Genomic DNA, 20,123 nt, shown 5'->3' on the forward strand with positions numbered 1-20,123 from the left:
GCTTCATCTATGTTGTGGCATGTGTCAGAATTTCTTTCCTTTTAAAGGCTGAATAATGCTCCATTGTTTGTATACTGTAGTTTCCCCCTCATCCATGGGGACTACATTCAAGACCCACCAGGGGACGCTTGAAACTGCAAATAGCACGGAGCACTATATATACTATGTTTTTTCCTATACATATATACCTATGATAAGTTTAATTTATAAATTATCCAGTTGTTTAAGCCTTGCAAACAAAAGGCATCTCTAGCTAACTGCTACTCCCCACCTTAGGCCATGAGGCTGGTACCTGCCTGCATTAGGCCCCCACCTAACAAGGCAAGGGTTTTAGAAAAGTCCTCACAGCAGATGGACACTGTAAGAGATTAACAATAATAACTAGTAATAAAATAGAACAATTATATTGTGATAAAGTTATCTGAATGTGATGTCTCTCTTTCTCCCAAAATCTTACTGTACTGTACTCACCCTTCTCGTGATGATGTGAGATGATGAGATGAGGTGAGGTGAATGATGTAGGCATTGTGACGTAGCATTTAGCTACGAATGACCCTCTGGTGATAGGTCAGAAGAAAGATTATCGACTTCGGGTGATCCCGGAGCATTGGTGATGTCAGTGGTTGGACGTCAGGATCAGATGATGTTGATGGGTGGGGATCCCGAGTGGGACAGAGCAGGATGGCACAAGATCTCATCATGCTACTCAGAAATGCACACAATTTAAAACTTATGAAATTGTTCATTTCCTGAATTTTCCTTTTTTTTTGGACCATGGTTGACTGTGGGCAATTAAAACCATGGAAAACAAAACTGCAGATAAGAGGGGACTACTGTACACCACATTTTGCTTAGAGAAGCCCTGGTTTTGAGCCCTGACTTTCCAGCCTACTACCAGCTCTCTGACCTTGGGCAACTCACACAGCCTCTCTAAGCCTCAGCTTTCCCACCCATAACTAGCAGGAATAATGACTCCAATTACATGAACAGGTTGCAGTGAGGCTGAAATGAGACTGTAAATGTGGAAGCATTCTGTAAACAATAAAGTGCTATGTCATTCCTGTATTCACTCCAGAAATATTAATCGAGTGGCAATTCCTTACTGGTCCCTATGCTAGATCCTGGTATGAAAAACATTAAGTAGAGCCCCTATTCACAATGATATTACAACAGAAATTTTAAAAGAAGAGAAATACAGAGATCACAGTTCATTATAATCCCTGCTATTTACTGAAGGCCTCCCATGTGTCAGGTACCTGTGGCAGCGTCGGACGTATATGACCTCATTTAATCCTGATGTAGACCCACTTAACAGACGAGGAAACCAAGGCTCAGAGAAGTTAATATCCCCAAGTCCACTTAATTCATAAGTAGTAGCGATGATGTGAACTCAGATTTCTCTGAATCCAAAGCCCTTTTCCTTCCCACAGCACCACCCATCCTTCCCCGATTATCTCTTCCTTCTCTGGTCTAACCACCCAAATCTATCACCCTATGTGACATGGGGGCAAATTTCAAGAAATTGGTGTGGAAAACTGATGGAAAGTCTTGAGCGTCCACAATATCTTCTGCTGGGCAGGATCTCCAGATCCATATTTCAGAGAAAGGATTATAAATTGGGGCAACATACCCAAAACTGAATTCCGTAAAAATACAACACCCAGCAAGATGTGAATAGGAGTTGCTTGCCAAAAAAAAAAAAAAAGTGTGGTCAAATACATTTAGAAAACAGTGAGCTAAAGCAAGGTAATCAAGTATCTCTATGGCAAGACTTCAGAAAGCCACACCTACACTAAGGTACGTTGTGAAGTCCAAGAGGGGATACAGTGTGCAGTTTTCCCAATGTTTTTGGAACATTGGACACTTTTTCTTCCGCAAAACACCTAGTAACATCTCACAGAACACAGTTTGAGAAAGGCTGGCTTTGAGGCTCTCAGAACAGCTGGGAAGCCTTTCAATTTATCACAAGCCTCTATCCTCACCCTTTTAGTTCTCATGGTGAGACTTTGTATCTGGTTCAGTTTGAAATAGCTAACATTTATCGACCACTTAACTACATGCCAGACACAGACTTAGGTGCTAGAGACTCAAAATAACTTCTGGGGATGCAGTTATAGTAAATCTAATAACCAAGAGAGTGTATAAACATGAGAGGGCGGCCATATACAGCCATCTAGTATCACACTTCGCATTAATGGGGGATTTGGGGTTGACAGAGACTGCTTCAAAGTCTTTTGCTGGAGAAATCTTGCAGTGGTCCCCAGAGGATAAACAGCAACAATTAAGTGGAGAGAAATCTTGTAAGAACATTTTACCAAAACAGGCCAGCAGTCAGATTGACATCCCTGAGGGATGGGCTCCCTGCAAGGCATGTAGTGCACCAAAAAGACCATAAGCATTGAGCTTAAATCCCAACTTTGTTATCTGTTACGTGACCTTGGATAAGTTATTTAAACTTCATCTGTGAGATGGGAATCATTACATCAATTTGAGTTGTCAAGAAGATCAAAAGAGGCAATTGTATATACAATGCCTAATGACCTGCCCGGCACCATGCTTAGTTCCATTTTTTTTGATTGGTAACATCCCGGAGTAACGTGTTAAGAAAGAGTCTGAGGCTGCATATGAGCTTAGAAAGAAAAGAGGGTCATGATTGATTTGCAGTTCCTGCCAGGGGCTTGAAAAGGAGGGGGTCATATATTGGCTCAAGTTAGCTGGAGAGTTTCAACAGAGTGCTTTCCTTGCCCTGAGAAAAGGAGTTTCTAATGACCTGGGGAACCTCAGAAGAAAGCAAGCAGCCCTAACAGAGGCCTTCTCACTACTAGCACCTGTCAGCATTTCTGCTTTCCCTTATACCCTTCCCTTTCTTTCATTTTCAGGAAATGAACAAGGTTGATTTCTTGTCTTTGCAAAGCAAGGGTAGGTTGTGATGTGAAATTAGTACAGTATTTGCTCTGAACCTAAAATAATTTTTTTCTGAGCCTGAAAACCATGCATGTAGCCTAATTAGTACCAGTCCTATTTTAAAAGGCTCAACAAGATTCTGCAGACCCTACTAGAGGGAGCTCAGAAACCCAGGCAAGGAGGCATTCCACTGCCAGGAACTGCAGAGGTCAAGCAAGCAGACAGGGAGCCCCTAGAAGGAAATTTACATTTTCATATTGATAATATGCTTTTTGAGTTATAATTAATATTAATCGCCATTTTTATCTTGTAACGTCTGTGGTCAGTTAAAAACAATAAAAACATTAAAATTCGATTGTTCCAGAGAGAACAGAGTAGACACACTGAATTTTAGAAGTGGAAGAGTGCTGGTATGTCAAGCAGATCCACCTCTTTTGGTTTACCAGTTCATTCCATCGACGTGTACTCACTGCATATATCCATGGCCAAGGGACCGTGCTAGGCACTGGGGTGATGGCTAGTGAACAAAACAGACACAGGCCTCGCACTCTTGGAACTTAAAGTCTAGGTGGGGAGATGGGCCACAAATAACCAGACAGACATTTAGCTATTTAAGTATAATTATGATCAGTGGCATAAGGTTGTACAGGATCCTTTGATGCTCAGATGAGAGAGACAGACCCAAGACAGGGGAATTGACATGTCCGCCCAGCTGGACAATGTTGAAGCTGAAACCAGAATTCAGGTCATCTGCATCCCAGTTCACAGTTGTTCTCACTGTGCCACAGCTGGGGGACCAGTGCCCTGAGAGGGGTTTGGGAGAAGAATCCAGTACTAAGAGTATGGTGGTGGCAGCTGGGACAGAGAAGCAAGTGGCCAAATATCTGCAGCTTTCACAGAACAAGAGTGTGAGCCTGGAGACTTCACTGTCTTCTCAGACTCTCACTCATGCATCGCAGCAGTGCAAAATGGTTTCAGCTACCCTCCCGTGGGGGCCTGAACGCTAGAGCCTTCAACAATCAGGACAACAAAGAGGGGACAGGAAAGCCTCCCCCAAAACCAATCAGAGAGGACAGAGAATGGGAAGTGTAGACCCACCACACAGACTGAGCTCTGAGCTATCTGCTGTACTTTGCTTGGGCATTAATCACACAAATCCCTTAAAAATCTAGGGCCGTCATTAGACAACACTAATATCCCCCTTCGAGTAATCCAGACAAATACGTTGAGAGAAGGGGGAGCCCCAAGTGGCTGGAAAACAGACAGCTTTCATGTTTGCACGCATCCCCCAGCCCCCCACCCCCAGAGGTCTGCTCCCAATAGCACCTCTGGCTTCTGCCCCAATAGCTTCAGGCAAGGGGAGTGAACTGAAGGTCTGGATCCCTCCCCTCCCCAACTCTGCCACTGACCTAATTCTCCACAAGGGAGGATTTTTCCTTTTTGGTCCTGCTTGTTTGTAAATCACACACAGCTTAAGGGGGGCCTAGCTAGGAAGCAGGGAGAAGTGAAGGCGCTTCGAACAGTGGCCCCAGCTGCTATTTCTTAGGGAGGTGGACCACTGGGAATTCTGTTAAGCTCAGAAGAGGGGTCGGGAGGTGGAGGGTAGAAGAAGGAAGGCCCACCATCAACATCATCCCAATTTTACAATCTTACTCTGTCCTTTACTGAACTAGAGATGCTTTATATTCTAAAATGACCCAACAGAACTCTGCCACGAGCCTTATGCATGACTTTGGGTAGGTTTCTTAATTCATCTAGGTCACTGGTCTCTATAAATGACACAGGATATTTTGACCCTGATGTTATGACCCCTCAAGTATGTTTTGGAACTGCTTCAAAAAAAATTAAAAAACTGTCAGGAAAGAGACTGATTTTAGTTGTAGGAAGAAGAGATGGTTCTATGAACTGCAAAAATTGACCTGGAAAAAAATTAGACCTGTCAGAAAAAAATCAACACAAAATGGAACTGACAGTGGCTAAAAATGCACATGGTAAAACGTCATTGACTGAAAAACTGAAGGAAGAATCAAACATTCTTGACAAAATTTAGACTAGCGAACCTGACGTGAGAAAATCGGATAGAGTAGAAATAACGACCACAAAAGAGTGGTCACAATGGTAGAAGCTATGTGGGTAAAATTACATAGGCACACAAAAGAATGACTGATAGATGAATCAAATCTTCACTACAGAGGGCACGTGGAGCAGAACTGATCTTGTTCAAAATTATTCAGTGAAATAAAAATGAATTGGAAAATTAAAAAATGGTTTACCTATGCTGAAAAAAAATGGATTGAGGAATTACATGAGCCCTACATCATTTGCTTCTAAAAAACACCCCCTTAATAAAACTGTTTTAGTGTTTGTATAATCCTGATTATATTGACATAGAGTTAAAAGTTCTCAGGGTCAAATCGTGCAATCAAAACATCTTGATAAGTGCTGAAGAAAAATAAGTTACAAAATCTCAGGGGTCCTGTCCAGGTGCAATTTTTCCTGATAAAAAATCAGAATAGAAAGTGAAGACAATTATATAAATAGTTTACTCCTAGGAAGAAAAGAGCATGGGACCCAGCGATTCCCTGCAAGAATGGTTCTCACACTAATACATTTGATATATTCATACTTCAAGCAATTTAAAGCAATTTTAGAAACTAACAATGCATAATTATATTATAATTTTTCCAAGAAAGAACAAAAACCTGAAAATGACACTTTGTATTACTATAGTTTCTTAAAAAGGCATTAAAAAGGCATTTTAACACCCCAAAAATAAAAGGGCATTAATTTCAGAATTTTTAAAAAAACTGAATGTGTCTTTACAATAAACTTCTACATTATGTTTATTTTTCTCGTTCTCCTGAAGAATTATACAATTTCATTCTAGTTCTTTTGTACCACTGGGCAGAGGGCAGATGGGTAGTCTCTCTGCAGTTCAGCCTTCTCATTTGTAAAATGGTAACAAAAGATAAAGCTACTCACACAGAGCCTAAAACACTAGTAAGTGTTCAATAAATGTTAGCCTAAAACCGAGGAAGCAGAAGCCATTTAGGATCAAGCTGATTCCCAGCCTCAGATTATACCCCTACTACTCCAAGCTGAAAATTCTTTAATGTTCTGGAATATAAATACCCCTGTTACACTATAAAACTCTTAGAGGAAAACATAGGCAGAACACTTTATGACATAAATCACAGCAAGATCCTTTTTGACCCACCTCCTAGAGAAATGGAAATAAAAACAAAAATAAACAAATGGGACCTAATGAAACTTCAAAGCTTTTGCACAGCAAAGGAAACCATAAACAAGACGAATAGACAACCCTCAGAATGGGAGAAAATATTTGCAAATGAAGCAACTGACAAAGGATTAATCTCCAAAATTTACAAGCAGCTCATGCAGCTCAATAACAAAAAAACAAACAACCCAATCCAAAAATGGGCAGAAGACCTAAATAGACATTTCTCCAAAGAAGATATACAGAGTGCCAACAAACACATGAAAGGATGCTCAACACCACTAATCATTAGAGAAATGAAAATCAAAACTGCAGTGAGATATCATCTCACACCAGTCAGAATGGCCATCATCAAAAAATCTAGAAACAAGAAATGCTGGAGAGGGTGTGGTGAAAAGGGAACCCCTCTTGCACTGCTGGTGGGAATGTAAATTGATACAGCCACTATGGAGAACAGTATGGAGGTTCCTTAAAAAACTAAAAATAGAACTCCCATATGACCCAGCAATCCCACTACTGGGCATATACTCTGAGAACACCATAATTCAAAAAGAGTCATGGGGCTTCCCTGGTGGCGCAGTGGTTGAGAGTCCGCCTGCCGATGCAGGGGACGCGGGTTCGTTCCCCGGTCCGGGAGGATCCCACATGCCGCGGAGCGGCTGGGCCCGTGAGCCATGGCGGCTGAGCCTGCGCGTCCGGAGCCTGTGCTCCGCAACGGGAGAGGCCACAACAGTGAGAGGCCCTCGTACCGCAAAAAAAAAAAAAAAAAGGCTCTGAAAAACCTAGGGGCAGGACAGGTATAAAGATGCAGACGTAGAGAATGGACTTGAGGACACGGGGAGGGGGAAGGGTAAACGGACAAAGTGAGAGAGTGGCATGGACGTATATACACCACCAAATGTAAAATGGATGGCTAACGGGAAGCAGCTGCATGGCACGGGGAGATCAGCTCGGTGCTTTGTGACCACCTAGAGGGGTGGGACAGGGAGGGTGGGAGGGGGATGCAGGAGGGAGGAGATATGGGGATGTATGTCTATGTATAGCTGATTCACTTTGTTATAGAGCAGAAACTAACACACCATTGTAAAGCAATTATACTCCAATAAAGATGTTAAAAATAAATAATAAATAAATGCCCCTGGTAACAAGAGCTAAAAAGTGTGGATTGATCAGGGCAACCCCCTCTACCTCTTCACCTACCAAGAAAACACATGTGGCAAGAGGGAGGACCTGGGAGGGCAGGGAGCAAGAATGTAAGTGCCAGGAGGAAAGGGCAGCTATTGGAAATGCATGAGCTGATCTCTGGGCTGTGGGTGGGACTCACGCTATATGGCTCTTAGAGGAACAAGTCTCTCTAGGTTGGCGGCAAATGACACTGACTGTGGCTTTCTTGTTCCAGCAGCCTTTCATCTTCACCTTCTCCACGCAGAGCTTCCTTTAGAGAGAGATTCTATTCCCAAATCCTCCCTGGTAGGATTCTGCACTCTGGGTGGAGATGTCCAGGTTTATGCTCACTTAGCAGACAAGATTTGCTCTCCTGCTGCTGTCACACTGAAGGCTTCCCTCCCCAGCCCCAGACAGTTCTTTTTTTTTTTTTTTTTTTGCGGTACGCGGGCCTCTCACTGTTGTGGCCTCTCCCGTTGCGGAGCACAGGCTCTGGACGCGCAGGCTCAGCGGCCACGGCTCACGGGCCCAGCCGCTCCACGGCATGCGGGATCCTCCCAGACCAGGGCACGAACCCGTGTGTCCGCTGCATCAGCAGGCGGACTCCCCACCACTGAGCCACCAGGGAAGCCCCCCCAGACAGTTCTTTATCCATCCACCCGTCCATCTGTATTACCCGTCAACCATATCCCAAATAAATACATAAAAGCAAAAGACAGTTCCTGCTGCGAATATTAGACTGATCAACCTTGTCCTTAAACTGAACAGGTGACAATGCACGTATGCAGCCCCTCTCCATTGCTTTCTCTCTGTTCCTCATCTTTAGATGTCGCTCCTCAGAGGAGTGACACCCCTTTTCTCATTAGATCTCCCCTCACCCTGCTCTTTCCATCTGCAGCACTCATCACCACTGCAATTATACATTTATTGGTTTACGTTTTCCATAGCTCTAATTTGTAAGCTCCATGAAGACAGGCGGCACAGCTGTTTTGATCACCATGGATTGTGCCTGGCAATCAACGTTCTTCTGAATCAATCGAGTCTCTTTTCTCGGCGTGATGTAGGGGAATGGATGTTAGAATGAGAGTGAGGACTCCTGGGCCCTAGCCCCAGTCCCCTGGCCACTTGCTAGCTGAGTGGCCTATTGTAAGTTACCTTGCTTCTTTAAGTCACAGTTTCATGAAAGAAGAAGGTTGGATTGTGATGTTCAAGATGGGGGAGGGTGATAAAAATATATGTGCTGGGGTTGGATATGCAAATCGTAACAATATTCATTTTACAACTTAATACAAGCAAAAGATTTCCACCAAAGCTTGACCAAGGCCTCTTGGGTAGTGGGACTATGCTAACAACAACAACAAAATGACTTGGAGACCGTGGGTTATAAAAGACTGAGAAAATGTGGGATTCCAGTTCCAGTACTTCATGGTTCATTTACAGCCCATGGGATGAAATAAGACACCAAGCAGAAAGGCTCGGGGAGAGGTGGGAGGGGGAATTCCAGGACAGTTTTTATGTCCCTCTTGGCAACATGTGCCTGATTTGGGATCAAAGTCAGTCATGTGCAGGAGAGGGGGAAGTCAGGAGACAGGTTAGTGAAGAGAAGAAAGGCAGTGCCCCTGCATGCTAGAGGCACCCCAGTTGCGCCAGCAGAGCATGGAATTGGGTCTTCAATGGCCACAGAAGCCACCGTTCAGTGCCAGATTGAAGAGGGGACAGAGTGAGGCGATAAGAACTCAAAGTCCAGATCATCCAACTGCCCAGACTCATGTCTTAGGCAGATAGATTGCTTTCTCTTTTCAACCTTGTTCCCTGGTTTAGAAAACCAGAAAAACAATAGAACCTCCCTGGTGAGAGTGACTGGGAACATCAAAGGAAGTCACATTTGAAAGCACTTAGCTCAGTGCCTGGCACATAGGAAGCACTTCATGAGAATTAGTTCATCATCACCATTGTTATTAAATTTAGTCAATCAGATAGACAGCTGATAAATCATAGGCTCTCCATGATACTACAATGGCATCACTGAGGCCATACTCAGTGAGAATGACTAGAACTGGGCATAAAGCTAAACTCAGCCCTAAATCCACGGACTTCACCTGTGATCCTCGGCCGGGAGACTCAGGCTAGGAGAGCCGGCCTGAGCACTGGGTCCAGAAAAAGCCTTGGACCTCCTGTAATTCCTTGGAGCGTCTTAATCACACCCCTGACCTTCACAGAGTCTTTGCTCTGCCAGGCGTGAAGAGGGACTCCTGAACGCACAGAGACCACGGTTATGTTATCCTTCTCCTTTCAAAGCATCCATCACTTGATTATTGCTTTTGGCTAATTAAGCAGCATGAAGGCATGACTGTCTTGTCCATCACTCTACCCCCAATGCTTCTCCTGACACACAGTGGGCCCTCAGTCAGTGTGTCATGTTGTAGGGGGTGGGAGAGGTACTTTCGAATAACATCCCTGGGTTTCTGTAAGAGATTTCATGTGAGCATGCATGCTCACGTATGCTCCATTTCTTGGTTCTCATCACACGCCAGCTGGGCCCCTAACACCTCCATTTCTTCTGCTCTGAAAAATGTTAGGAGGCGTTGCCCCTCCTCCCTAGGCTCCCCATCCTGACTTACGCTGGATAAGCAACTTCAGATAGCTGAACAGCAATACACAACACAGCTGGGCGAAAATTCCTGTGTCCTGAAATTCCTGGAAAACCATGATGCACAGCGAGCATTTGGAGCATGGACACACACACGATCCCCACCCCGGGGCCCAGAGAGTCGGAGATGGGAGGGAGGCAGCAAGCAGGCAACCAGAACCGAGCCTTGATTTCCTTAAGAAAGTATTTTGCTTCCTTTCCAAGCGCCCCACCCTGGGCAGAGGTAGAGAAACCACAGTGAGTTAATTACCAGTACTTAGATCACTGGCTGTTGAGCCAGGGGCTTCCAGCACCTCCAGTTTAGGGGATCTTGCTCTTTCAGCTCACAGGAGCCAGAGTGAGAGGAATCTCTTCCCCAAGCCCAGGAGAAGGTGTGTGGCTTTGAGCTGTGTGTCACCGCTGGTATCCTGAGAGTTCGATATGCCCAATTCCAAGAAAAATGTAGCTAACGCATTTTATGTTGAGCTCACATGGTCCCAAAGAAACACGAAGTACAAATCAGAACACCAGCTGGCTGATCTTGGGCAAATCACATCACTCTTCTGGGTTTGTTTCTTTCAGATCTTTGAGCTCTTGATTCCCATGAGATTCTAACATTCTAGGAGCCAGAAATTCTATCATGTCCATGAGCAGAACATCCAAAACCCTCAGGTTCATCATCTCTATATGAGACTTAAATTTCCATTAGTAGAAATTTTCTCAAATGGACAGATCTCACTAAATTGAAGGCAGAAGAAAGACCAAAGTGAGTAGTTTTTAAAACTAAATTATGTAATCTTTCGATGCTGTTTGATTATATTCAAATGCATGCCCCAACTTCAACCAGGTTGAGAAGGTATATTTTTTCATTCATTGCCCGGTAAAGAATTTTAAGGAACTTTTTTTTGTTCCTAGTTTCCTTCTGTATCTCTGGTAATCTGTTTTAATCTATCTTGTGGATTCCTTTTCCTCTACTATCCTAAATATTAAGGTTCTGGAAGGTTCTGAGTTTAGCTTCCTTCTCCTCTCGGTTAGACTCCTTGCCTGGACAACCTCATTCCTGTGCCAGCCTTCCCTCACCCCTACAACAACAACCCTGACATCTGCCCAGCCCCATCCTCCTCCCTCGCACAACCATTGCCCCCACTTGCCTCTGAACATCTCCCTGCAGGTATCCTACAGGTTCTGAAGAGAACGTGGGAGGGATATGGACAAACCAAAATGTATTATTACCCCTCTCCCACCTTCACCCCAAATCTGCTCCTCCCACTGACTTTCCTAGCTATACCCACAACCAAAAGAGCATATGATCAAAGTTCCTCTTTCCCCTTTTCAATCATCAGCATCATCATCAATAATAATTAGTAATAATGGCTAACATTCACGGAATGCTTACTGTGTGCCAAGCATTGTTCTAAGTATTCTATGTCTGATATCTCACTGAAGCCTGAAAGCAATCTGAACTGGTGGGCACTGTTATTACATCTATTTCACAAATACTTAAGTTGAAACACAGAGAAGTGAAGTCCTTTGCCCAAGTTTACACAACTAGTATGTGTCAGAGCCAGGTAGCCTGAGTCCAAACCCACTAAAGGTCATTGCTTTCCAATTATTAAGTGCCTCTTCTTAACATCTCTGCAGTTGGCCCTTCTTTCATCACTACTCCCCCAGTACTGCCTCTTCTCTCACCAAAACCACACAGTAGCCTCTACCTGGCCCCCCTGCTTTCTGCCTTCCAGTTGCCAATCAATCCCTCATGCAAACCGCCCCAGAGCCATCTTTCTAAAATCCAAATCTTACGGTCAAGTCCTTACAAACATTTAAGACCGGCGCTACCTAAGCACTCTTCATATTCCTCTTCCATGGGCCTCAGCCCTTTAATCCAGCCGCATTAACTACTGCAAACTACTGGCAAGAGTAGCCTGCTGCTTCACAGGGCTGCCCTGAGGGCCCTTTCCTCCCAGTCTGCTAGTTAAAGCTTCCAAGTCCAGCCTAAGATTTTCCACTGTAAGATGTCCTCCAACCCCTGGCTCCCAGCCTAAGCACACACTCTCATACCCCAAGCAGGTGGAACATCCCCTTTGGAGCTACTCCACAAACATTCCACCTGGTATTTTAGCGACTCTAATGTGTACAACACCTCTTTGCCTGACAGCCTTCCCAACTAGTCCATAAGATCCTCAAGGGTAGACGACAGGCACTCACTCAGTGAATGTCAGAAAATGCACTTATTCCAGTAAATAGATGGTCTATTTCAACAAATAGATGATTATACATCAAGGACTGCTTTGCAAATGCTTGAACATACTTCAAAGACTTTGTTCTCTTACACAATCCAAAGTTGCCCCAGCAAACACTATGATTTTTTTACGCTGAAAAAAGCTCTGAGATAGTAGATATTATCAATAATTCCAAACAGTGAGGCCTCTGAAAGAGGAAGGTGTGACTGGAGTAACTTCCCGTGGGACCCTCCAAAGCCACCTGGCCAGGTCAACCAAGACCACCACACACAGAGCTGAAGACAGAGCAGAGGAGCCCAACACACATCCCACTGGCATCCAGAACACTTTGGGCATCAGCCTCCACCTGAAACCTGTGAGCCTGGGGGTCGAGTGACTATAACCAATTAGAGATAAATGTAGATTTGAGTGTTGATCTGTGACCTCCAAAGCTTTCTGAACCAACTCCCCATTAGGAAAAATAATGTTACCATGTTCTCCTGAGAGATGTATATTTATTTATAAATAATTTGCATATAAGTTAACTATACATTTTAATTATTTCCTTCCTATATCCCACGAAGTGGTCTTTGCATGTGCCCCTTTTTGAAGGCCACTGATCTGGAGAATAATCTTTCCACATCCCTGAACTGCAGAGGACGTACGTGATCAAACGTAAGGGTAGGCCTGGCTGCTGAGACCCCAACAACCATGGAGTCCCTGGTTTGAAGGCACGTACACACCAGCACACATTTCTGACAGGTGTCACTCCAGCACCTACTGCACCCCTCCCAGCCATAGGACTTGGCAAAGCTGTGCATTCAATGGCCCAACAGCTCTAAGCATCAGAAATCCTCCTCTGTAGCTCTGATCCCTTCAACCCTCGAGTCTGATATCCACTCCCTCCTCTACATGGCAGCTCTTCCGATATCCGAGGACAATTATCTTGTCCCCAGTGAGCCTCCTCTTCTCCAGGGAATCCACACAAGCTAATGGGGCCTCTCCATCTCCAGTGACAACAACGCGCTTGCCTCAAACAGCCATTCCACAAGCATTTACATGGTCCCAGGCTGGCTGCGGTCTATGATTGTTACAGGAAACCACGGGCTCATAAACAAACACAAAAAAGTCTTGCTAGTTCATCTTCAACTAGATCAAGCCAAGTGGAATGTACATGTGTTTGACACAGATTCTGTGAAAACTGCCCCACAGCAAACACGCCACTTTTCCTATTAAAAGAAGGTATTTCCAGTGGTGGCCCATGCCACTGTGGTCCAAGTCACAGCTGTAATCAATGTATTAAACAAACATTATTGAGCTCACATTCTTGATGGGAACCTGCATCCATCCATCACACGTTAGAGACCACACGCACAGACATGCATACAAAACATGAAATGCATGCACACACATCCACACGGAGTGTGCTTTATCAAGGCAACAAACATTCATTGAGCACCTGCTTTCTGTCAGATACCAGAGACATGCCATTTAGCATACAAGCCTGGAACATTCATTAACAAAGGGAAACAGAGTCTTCCCATGGTTTCACGTCTTACAGGTCTCAAAGAGAGTTCCTCCTCGCATACACTCCTGCAGAAGGAATCAGGAAACCCAGCTGAGCTACTGCAACTTGCATTAAGGTTGTGAAAGCCAAAGGGAGCCATGAGACACATCAAAACGTAGCCCACTGGTTATATATTCTACACAAGGAAAAAATAGCTCCAATCCGAATTAACACAAGGCTGAAAACAACATCAGGATGAGCAAACAACAAAGTTCCCACGGCAACTAAAACCCAATCATCTTCCCACGTGGCAATTACCACATGACTATGTGAGATGGTCATGCCCATTTCCCTGCACAGGAATGCAGTACATAGAACCTGGCTGGACAACGGGACTGCACAGAAGTCGGTGACTCTGAGTATATTTTAATGCTTGGACTCAAAAGGATGGCTGTGGGCTTTGCTCTTAAAAGTAAACTATTTTAAACCATGAATTATGAGACAAATTCTCCTTTCTTTGCTGCAGTGTCAGTAAAATGACTGTCAATGGGGAGGTGGCTGAGAGCCAAGAATAGCTTCATCCCTTTTAGGGTGCAGGAGGGCATTTGCTTGGCAGGTTTCCAGTCCATGCCAGTGTGGGAGCAACATCTTCTAGCCCTGCCTAATCCTCTCCCTGGGAGACTTCTTCCCAACAGTGCCAAAAACATGGGATACCCAAGGCAACCTGGCAGAGTAGGAAGCATTTTTGAATAGGGCATATGCTTCCAAGGCCAGTTGCCAGGAATAGCTACTCAATACTTCTTCATTTCATACCCTTATCTTTTTTTAAAGCATCACACTAGGCTTTTTAGCAAAATCTTGATGTCTGTTGGGGTGTCTGACCCTGGCTGCCACGATGGATTTGTAAAGCAAGTCCAATTCAATTCCATTTTCCTCTACTCCATAGCATTCTAGAACTTCTCATCTTATTGCTTATTGCCATTAGAGGTTTCCAGGGGGCACCTTGGAAATTCAGAGATGCTGAAAAGCTGGCTGAATATGGAGGAAGATGGGACATCTTAGGGGGATGAAATGAGGCACAGATAATAGAACCAGAGAGATGGGGCTAACCATGAATGTTTCAGAGTGAAGCTCCCTAGGAACAAAATGACTGGAGCATGAATCACCTGCTTACATCAGAATCTCTTCCCACATCAATCCCTCCCATGTTGTTTAAGATTAATCAGAAGCAGTCAATTCTAAATAACTCAGCGGTGTGTATACCGTTAGTGCTATATTAGAGAATCCCTTAAGAATTTTACTTTGCACAAGGGTTCATTCCTACAAAGCATCATCCAGAAATGTTATGACCTACCCATCCCCCTCACCCACATGGCCCATGGCAAAGGTCAGATTGCTTTAATTAGAATGAGGACCAGTGAGGAAGTGTCTGAGAAGCAGACCTTGGCCTCATGTAGGAAGGGCTCCCTGATGCTCAGTATAATCAGAGATACATCAGGATGCCTTGAAAAGTACCAAGCCCCTGCCATTGCAGTTGACTAGGGGATTTTTGGGGCATGGGGGGTGGGGCAGAGATGTCATACAGTGGAGAAGAGGATAGGAAATGAACAGTTAGAATAGACCCAATGACCTTTAAAGTCCCCTCTGGTAACGTACAGCATGGTGACTATATTACTGATAATACTGTATTGCATGTTTAAAAGTTGCTAAGAGAACTGATCTTAAAAGTTCTCATCTCAAGAAAAAAAATTCTGTAACCATGTATGGTGGTGGATATTAACTAGCCTTATGTGGTGACCATTTTGCAATATATACAAATATCGAATTTGTATATTATGCTATACACCTGAAACTAATATGTCAATTATGCCTCAATTTTTTAAAAAAGACCCCTCCAAACATATTATCCCATGATTTTTTTTTTTTTTTTTGCGGTACGCGGGCCTCTCACTGTTGTGGCCTCTCCCGCTGCGGAGCACAGGCTCCGGACGTGCAGGCTCAGCGGCCACGGCTCACGGGCCCAGCCACTCCGCAGCATGTGGGATCCTCCCGGACCAGGGCACGAACCCATGTCCCCTGCATCGGCAGGCGGACTCTCAACCACTGCGCCACCAGGGAAGCCCTATCCCATGATTCTTAACATGCACCTTGGTTTTCAGTGCATTACACAAGCAAAGCAATGGCTAGAAGGTGATATAAATGTCTTACTGTCCTCTACATGGGTCACAGGATCTGTGCTTCATCCCTCACAGAGGATTTCTCCCACAGCATCAGAGTCCCCCCGCATTTCAGTGTGTCTCCTTAAAAGAAGGACTCACAGCACATTGCCTCAGCCTAAACTCCAGCCTTGTCTTTCCTGACCTAAATCAAACAAATATGCTAGGGAATGATCATTAGTCTTTCAGAATCCAAAGGGTGAGAGGCTTAACACCCTCAGGCCCACTCTTCCTCATTCCCTCAGCCCTCCAAGGCTAACTATGTGAGACAGGACCCCTTCTGGAGAGGAAAGAAGGCTGAGAGAATGAGGAGGAACGAAGAGACCGTGAGTGTTTGGTGAGCCCTTTCCCACTGTTTGAATCACAGAGAAGTGATTTCAGCCTTCTCATCCCTCCTTGCAATGGGGTACTCGTTTTTATTTGAAAGCAACATACTGAGTATACAAGCTGTACACTCTCTCGCTGCACTTTTTCTATTCCAGTCATACCTGGAGGAGAGGTTATAGAATTGCCTGGAACGCCCTGCCTGCCAGAGTGGAGACACCAGCCCTAACACTGCCAACAACCATGGGACTACCCAGACCCTGGCCCCCAAAGGCTTTGCACCAGCAAACAGGACCACTTCAGGAGAACCAAATCCACAGGCAAGAAGCCAAAATGTCAGAAAAGGGTTGGATGCATAGAGTCTCATGGAGAAACTTGAAGGAAAATCTCCCCAGAGCCGTCTTCTTAGGTGCAAAGATACCGAAATTAAATAAGAGCCTTGGTAAAACCGAAAGGATCTTAAATGCATTTCACAGCTTAAACCGGGAGTTCCTGTTGCCTACAGCTTGTGTCCCCGCCTTTCTTTCATCCCCACCCTCTTTGGGACCTTGCACACCCTTCCAGAGAGCTGCATTTCCTCCTTGAAAAGCTGAGAGCTTTCACAATTTTTAGGCCCACATGCAAAGTAAGTTTTATCACAGAGTGGAGCTGGGTAGTTTGGCTGGATGACTATGAGATCAATTTGTTTTGAAAAGCTACTGGTACTGGTTCCTGGATATTAAAAAAAAAATTTTTTTTAACTTTATAAAATACATTATGTAGGAATATTGTGGAGAGCAGTGGAGGTTTGAGAGCAGATATAGATGATGACACATTTAAAGGGGCCCCATACTGCTTTCATTTTATTTTCAATTAATTAATTAATTATTTTTGGCCGCGTTAGGTCTTTGTTGCTACACGCGGGCTTTCTCTAGTTGAGACGAGCGGGGGCTACTCTTCATTGCGGCGCGCAGGCTTCTCATGTTGGTGGCTTCTCTTGTTGTGGAGCACGGGCTCTAGGTACGCGGGCTCAGTAGCTGTGGCACACGGGCTCTAGAGTGCAGGCTCAGTGGTTGTGGCGCACGGGCTTAGCTGCTCTGTGGCATGTGGGATCTTCCCAGACTAGGGCTCGAACCCGTGTCCCCTGCATTGGCAGGCGGATTCTTAACCACTGCGCCACCAGGGAAGCCCCCGTATTGCTTTTAAATAGGTCACCCAAAGACATCAGTTTTTGGAGAACAACAGCTGTAATGACAACCCACTGGCACTGTCAGTTCCCACACAGATCACGGAGACAGGCCTGTACAGCCACGCTTTGTCCCTCTCCTCTGTCATCCACAGCCTGTCACCTGTAACACAGCCCCTCAGTGAGCCACGGCAAACCAAGCATCCCGACTTCAGCTGGGAAACCTCAGGAGGGACCAGGATGCTCCCTCTGTTTAAACACCAACTGGTTCCTCTAAATCTACAGCAAACATTTCTAAACACACCCTCGTCACCCACTGTATACCCTACATGTCCCCCGCTCCCACCACAGCTCCCCAAACAACATTCCTACAGGCCTTCATCCTCCCACACTCCCTCTCCATGGCTCTTCCTGCCCTGTTGGTTACGAAGTGAGGGGAAATGCGTCTGTGATGAAGGGTCATCGGTCACTGGGGAATCACTCATACACCCAGAGCAACATTGCTGTCACTGGGCAGCAACAAGCCTTCTTAACAGAGGCAGATCCACAGAGGTGGGGACCAAAAGCTTATGATACTGGGCATTCCTTAAGAAAAAAATCACCAATACAGTATTAGGCATGGGGCCTTGAAGGGACCCATGCAAGTGAAGATATATGAAAGGTTTAGTTTTGTGGCAAATCCACCTCTGTAATAATCTCCCTCCCACACACACAAAAGAGAAGAGAAGAATAAACAGAGAGAAAGGGAGTTTGGTTTTGTTATCTGGGAAGAGAGTCAGCAGGAGAGCAAGAAGTGTGAAAGGTTAATCCAGGAGCTCCACCTTTTACCACCAGCCCTGGGTGGGCTGCTGGACACTTCCCGGTACCTGGGAAACTAAAGGTAAGTCTGAAGAGGTCGTGCTGTCCAGCGATGCTCCAGTGTAGGGAAGCCGTGCTCCAACTCCCTCGGGACCCACAGGTCCATTCTCAGGCACTTCATTTCAAACCAGGGTCTTGAGGGTGGGAGTTGAATACTCATTCATTCATTCTCTCTCATTCTCTCACATCCTCTCTTTCTCTCTCCTGGGACTGACCAAGCTGATAACCTCCTGCACCAGGAGTCTGACATTTTGCTTATCATCAGCAACCAGGGAGGCAATGACTGCTCCATTTCACGATGGAGACACAGGCCATGTATGTTCATGAAGGGAGCCTAGAAGCAGAAGTAAAATGCTGTGTTGAGGCTCTGGGCTCTCAGGTCCCAGAGCCACCTGCCAAATAGGCAGCATCCAAGCTTGCCCTCATGCTGTCTACCCACAAGTCCCACGGCACCTTGCGTCTGGGGCTCCTCACTTATTCAGTGGGATGGTAAGGCCTGTCCTACCTGCCTCATCGGGATGCCGTGGGGACCAGAACACCCCATTTGCAGGCAAAGAGTTCTGAATACAGTCCAAAGGGCACAACCATTGTCAGCGACCCATGCTCTTAGGCAGGGGCAAAATGGTGGTGGGACTGGATTCTATACTTTCCTGAAATTCCCCTCCTTTTCTCTCTGCCACTTCTCAAACTGGGATGAAGGAAAATGGCAGAGGTGGGGGTAGCTCAACGGGTTTCCATGAAACCAAATCGACACATAATTCGTTCTTACACCCACCAGGCGGCTAACAGCCCAGAGTCAGGACTCATTCTCTCCCAGAGACTATACTGATAATTTTATATGTCTGATCTCATTTCATGCTCTCAACAACTCCCTAACGTATGACTTCTTGTTATCCCTGCTTTGCTGAAAGGCAGGATAGCACAGTGGTTAAGAGTGTGGACTCTAAAGCCAGACTGTTTAGATACAAACTCCAGTCCTGCCTCTTCTGAGCTGTGTGACCTTGGGAGAATTACTTACCCTTTGTCCCTCAGCTTCCTTATCTACAAAATTAGAAAAATGACAGCGTGTCAAGAGTGGTTCTGAGTGTTACAAGGGCTAATACAGAGCAGTCATGGAGTGAGTGCCCCATGACTGTTAGCTGCTATTCTTCTTATTGTTGTTATTATTACTGTTAGCTGCTATTATTATTATCGTTGTTGTTAGTATTACTGATAAGGATGCTGAAGCTTCCAGAACCTTCTCCAAAGACAGGCAACGTGTAAGTGGACAAGCCTAGATTTAAGTCCAGATCTTTTTCACTCCAGAAGCCATGTTATTAACCACCAAACCTTGTTCAAGTTTTCAATTTCTCTGCTCCTCAGTTTCCTCATCTGTAAAATAGGGCTAGTTAATGATATCAACTGCATAGAAGCGCTGTGAGGATTAGATGAGACAATGCACCTCGGATGTCAGGCACATGGTGGTACTCAATAATAGCAATGATAACATCATTATTATTTTTGTCTAAGAAGGGTACCTGACCTTCAGAGCCCTGCCCCAAAACCTCTCTCACTCCAGTTCCACCTCTGGGGCCTCACTGTTCTGGACTCACAGCAGAGCCAGTGACTCCAGGGCAATAGGAGTCATCATGGGGGAGGGCCCGTTAGTTCCATCCCCCAAGCACAGCCCACACCCCACCTCTTCTGCCCTGTGATGGAGGAAGAATACCTAGCTGAGGGCAGCTGTTCCAGGAACTGGAAACCTCTCCCGGACAGCCTGCAAAGAGAGATAGGGGACTCGATGATTAGCCCCCCAGCGCTGGGCCTGTGGTGTCTCATTACCAAATGCAAATGCAAGTTCACTGCTACTGGAAGGGTTCTGGCAGAATGCCTGCCCGACCCTCAACGCGGCTGAATATG

At 45.3% G+C, this 20,123-nt stretch overlaps 1 protein-coding gene across 8 annotated transcripts in view; it reads right to left on the reverse strand.

The window, feature by feature from the left end:
* Positions 1 to 20,123, reverse strand: part of NRXN3 (neurexin 3) — a gene marked incomplete at both ends in the record, with an annotated part of 1,628,308 nt that overhangs the window by 1,602,113 nt on the left and 6,072 nt on the right. The gene's annotated exons all lie outside the window — the stretch shown is intronic.

The sequence above is a fragment of the Grampus griseus genome (genome assembly GCF_964374135.1).
Source record: "Grampus griseus genome assembly, chromosome: 2".
NCBI classification, from domain to species: Eukaryota; Metazoa; Chordata; class Mammalia; order Artiodactyla; family Delphinidae; genus Grampus; species Grampus griseus.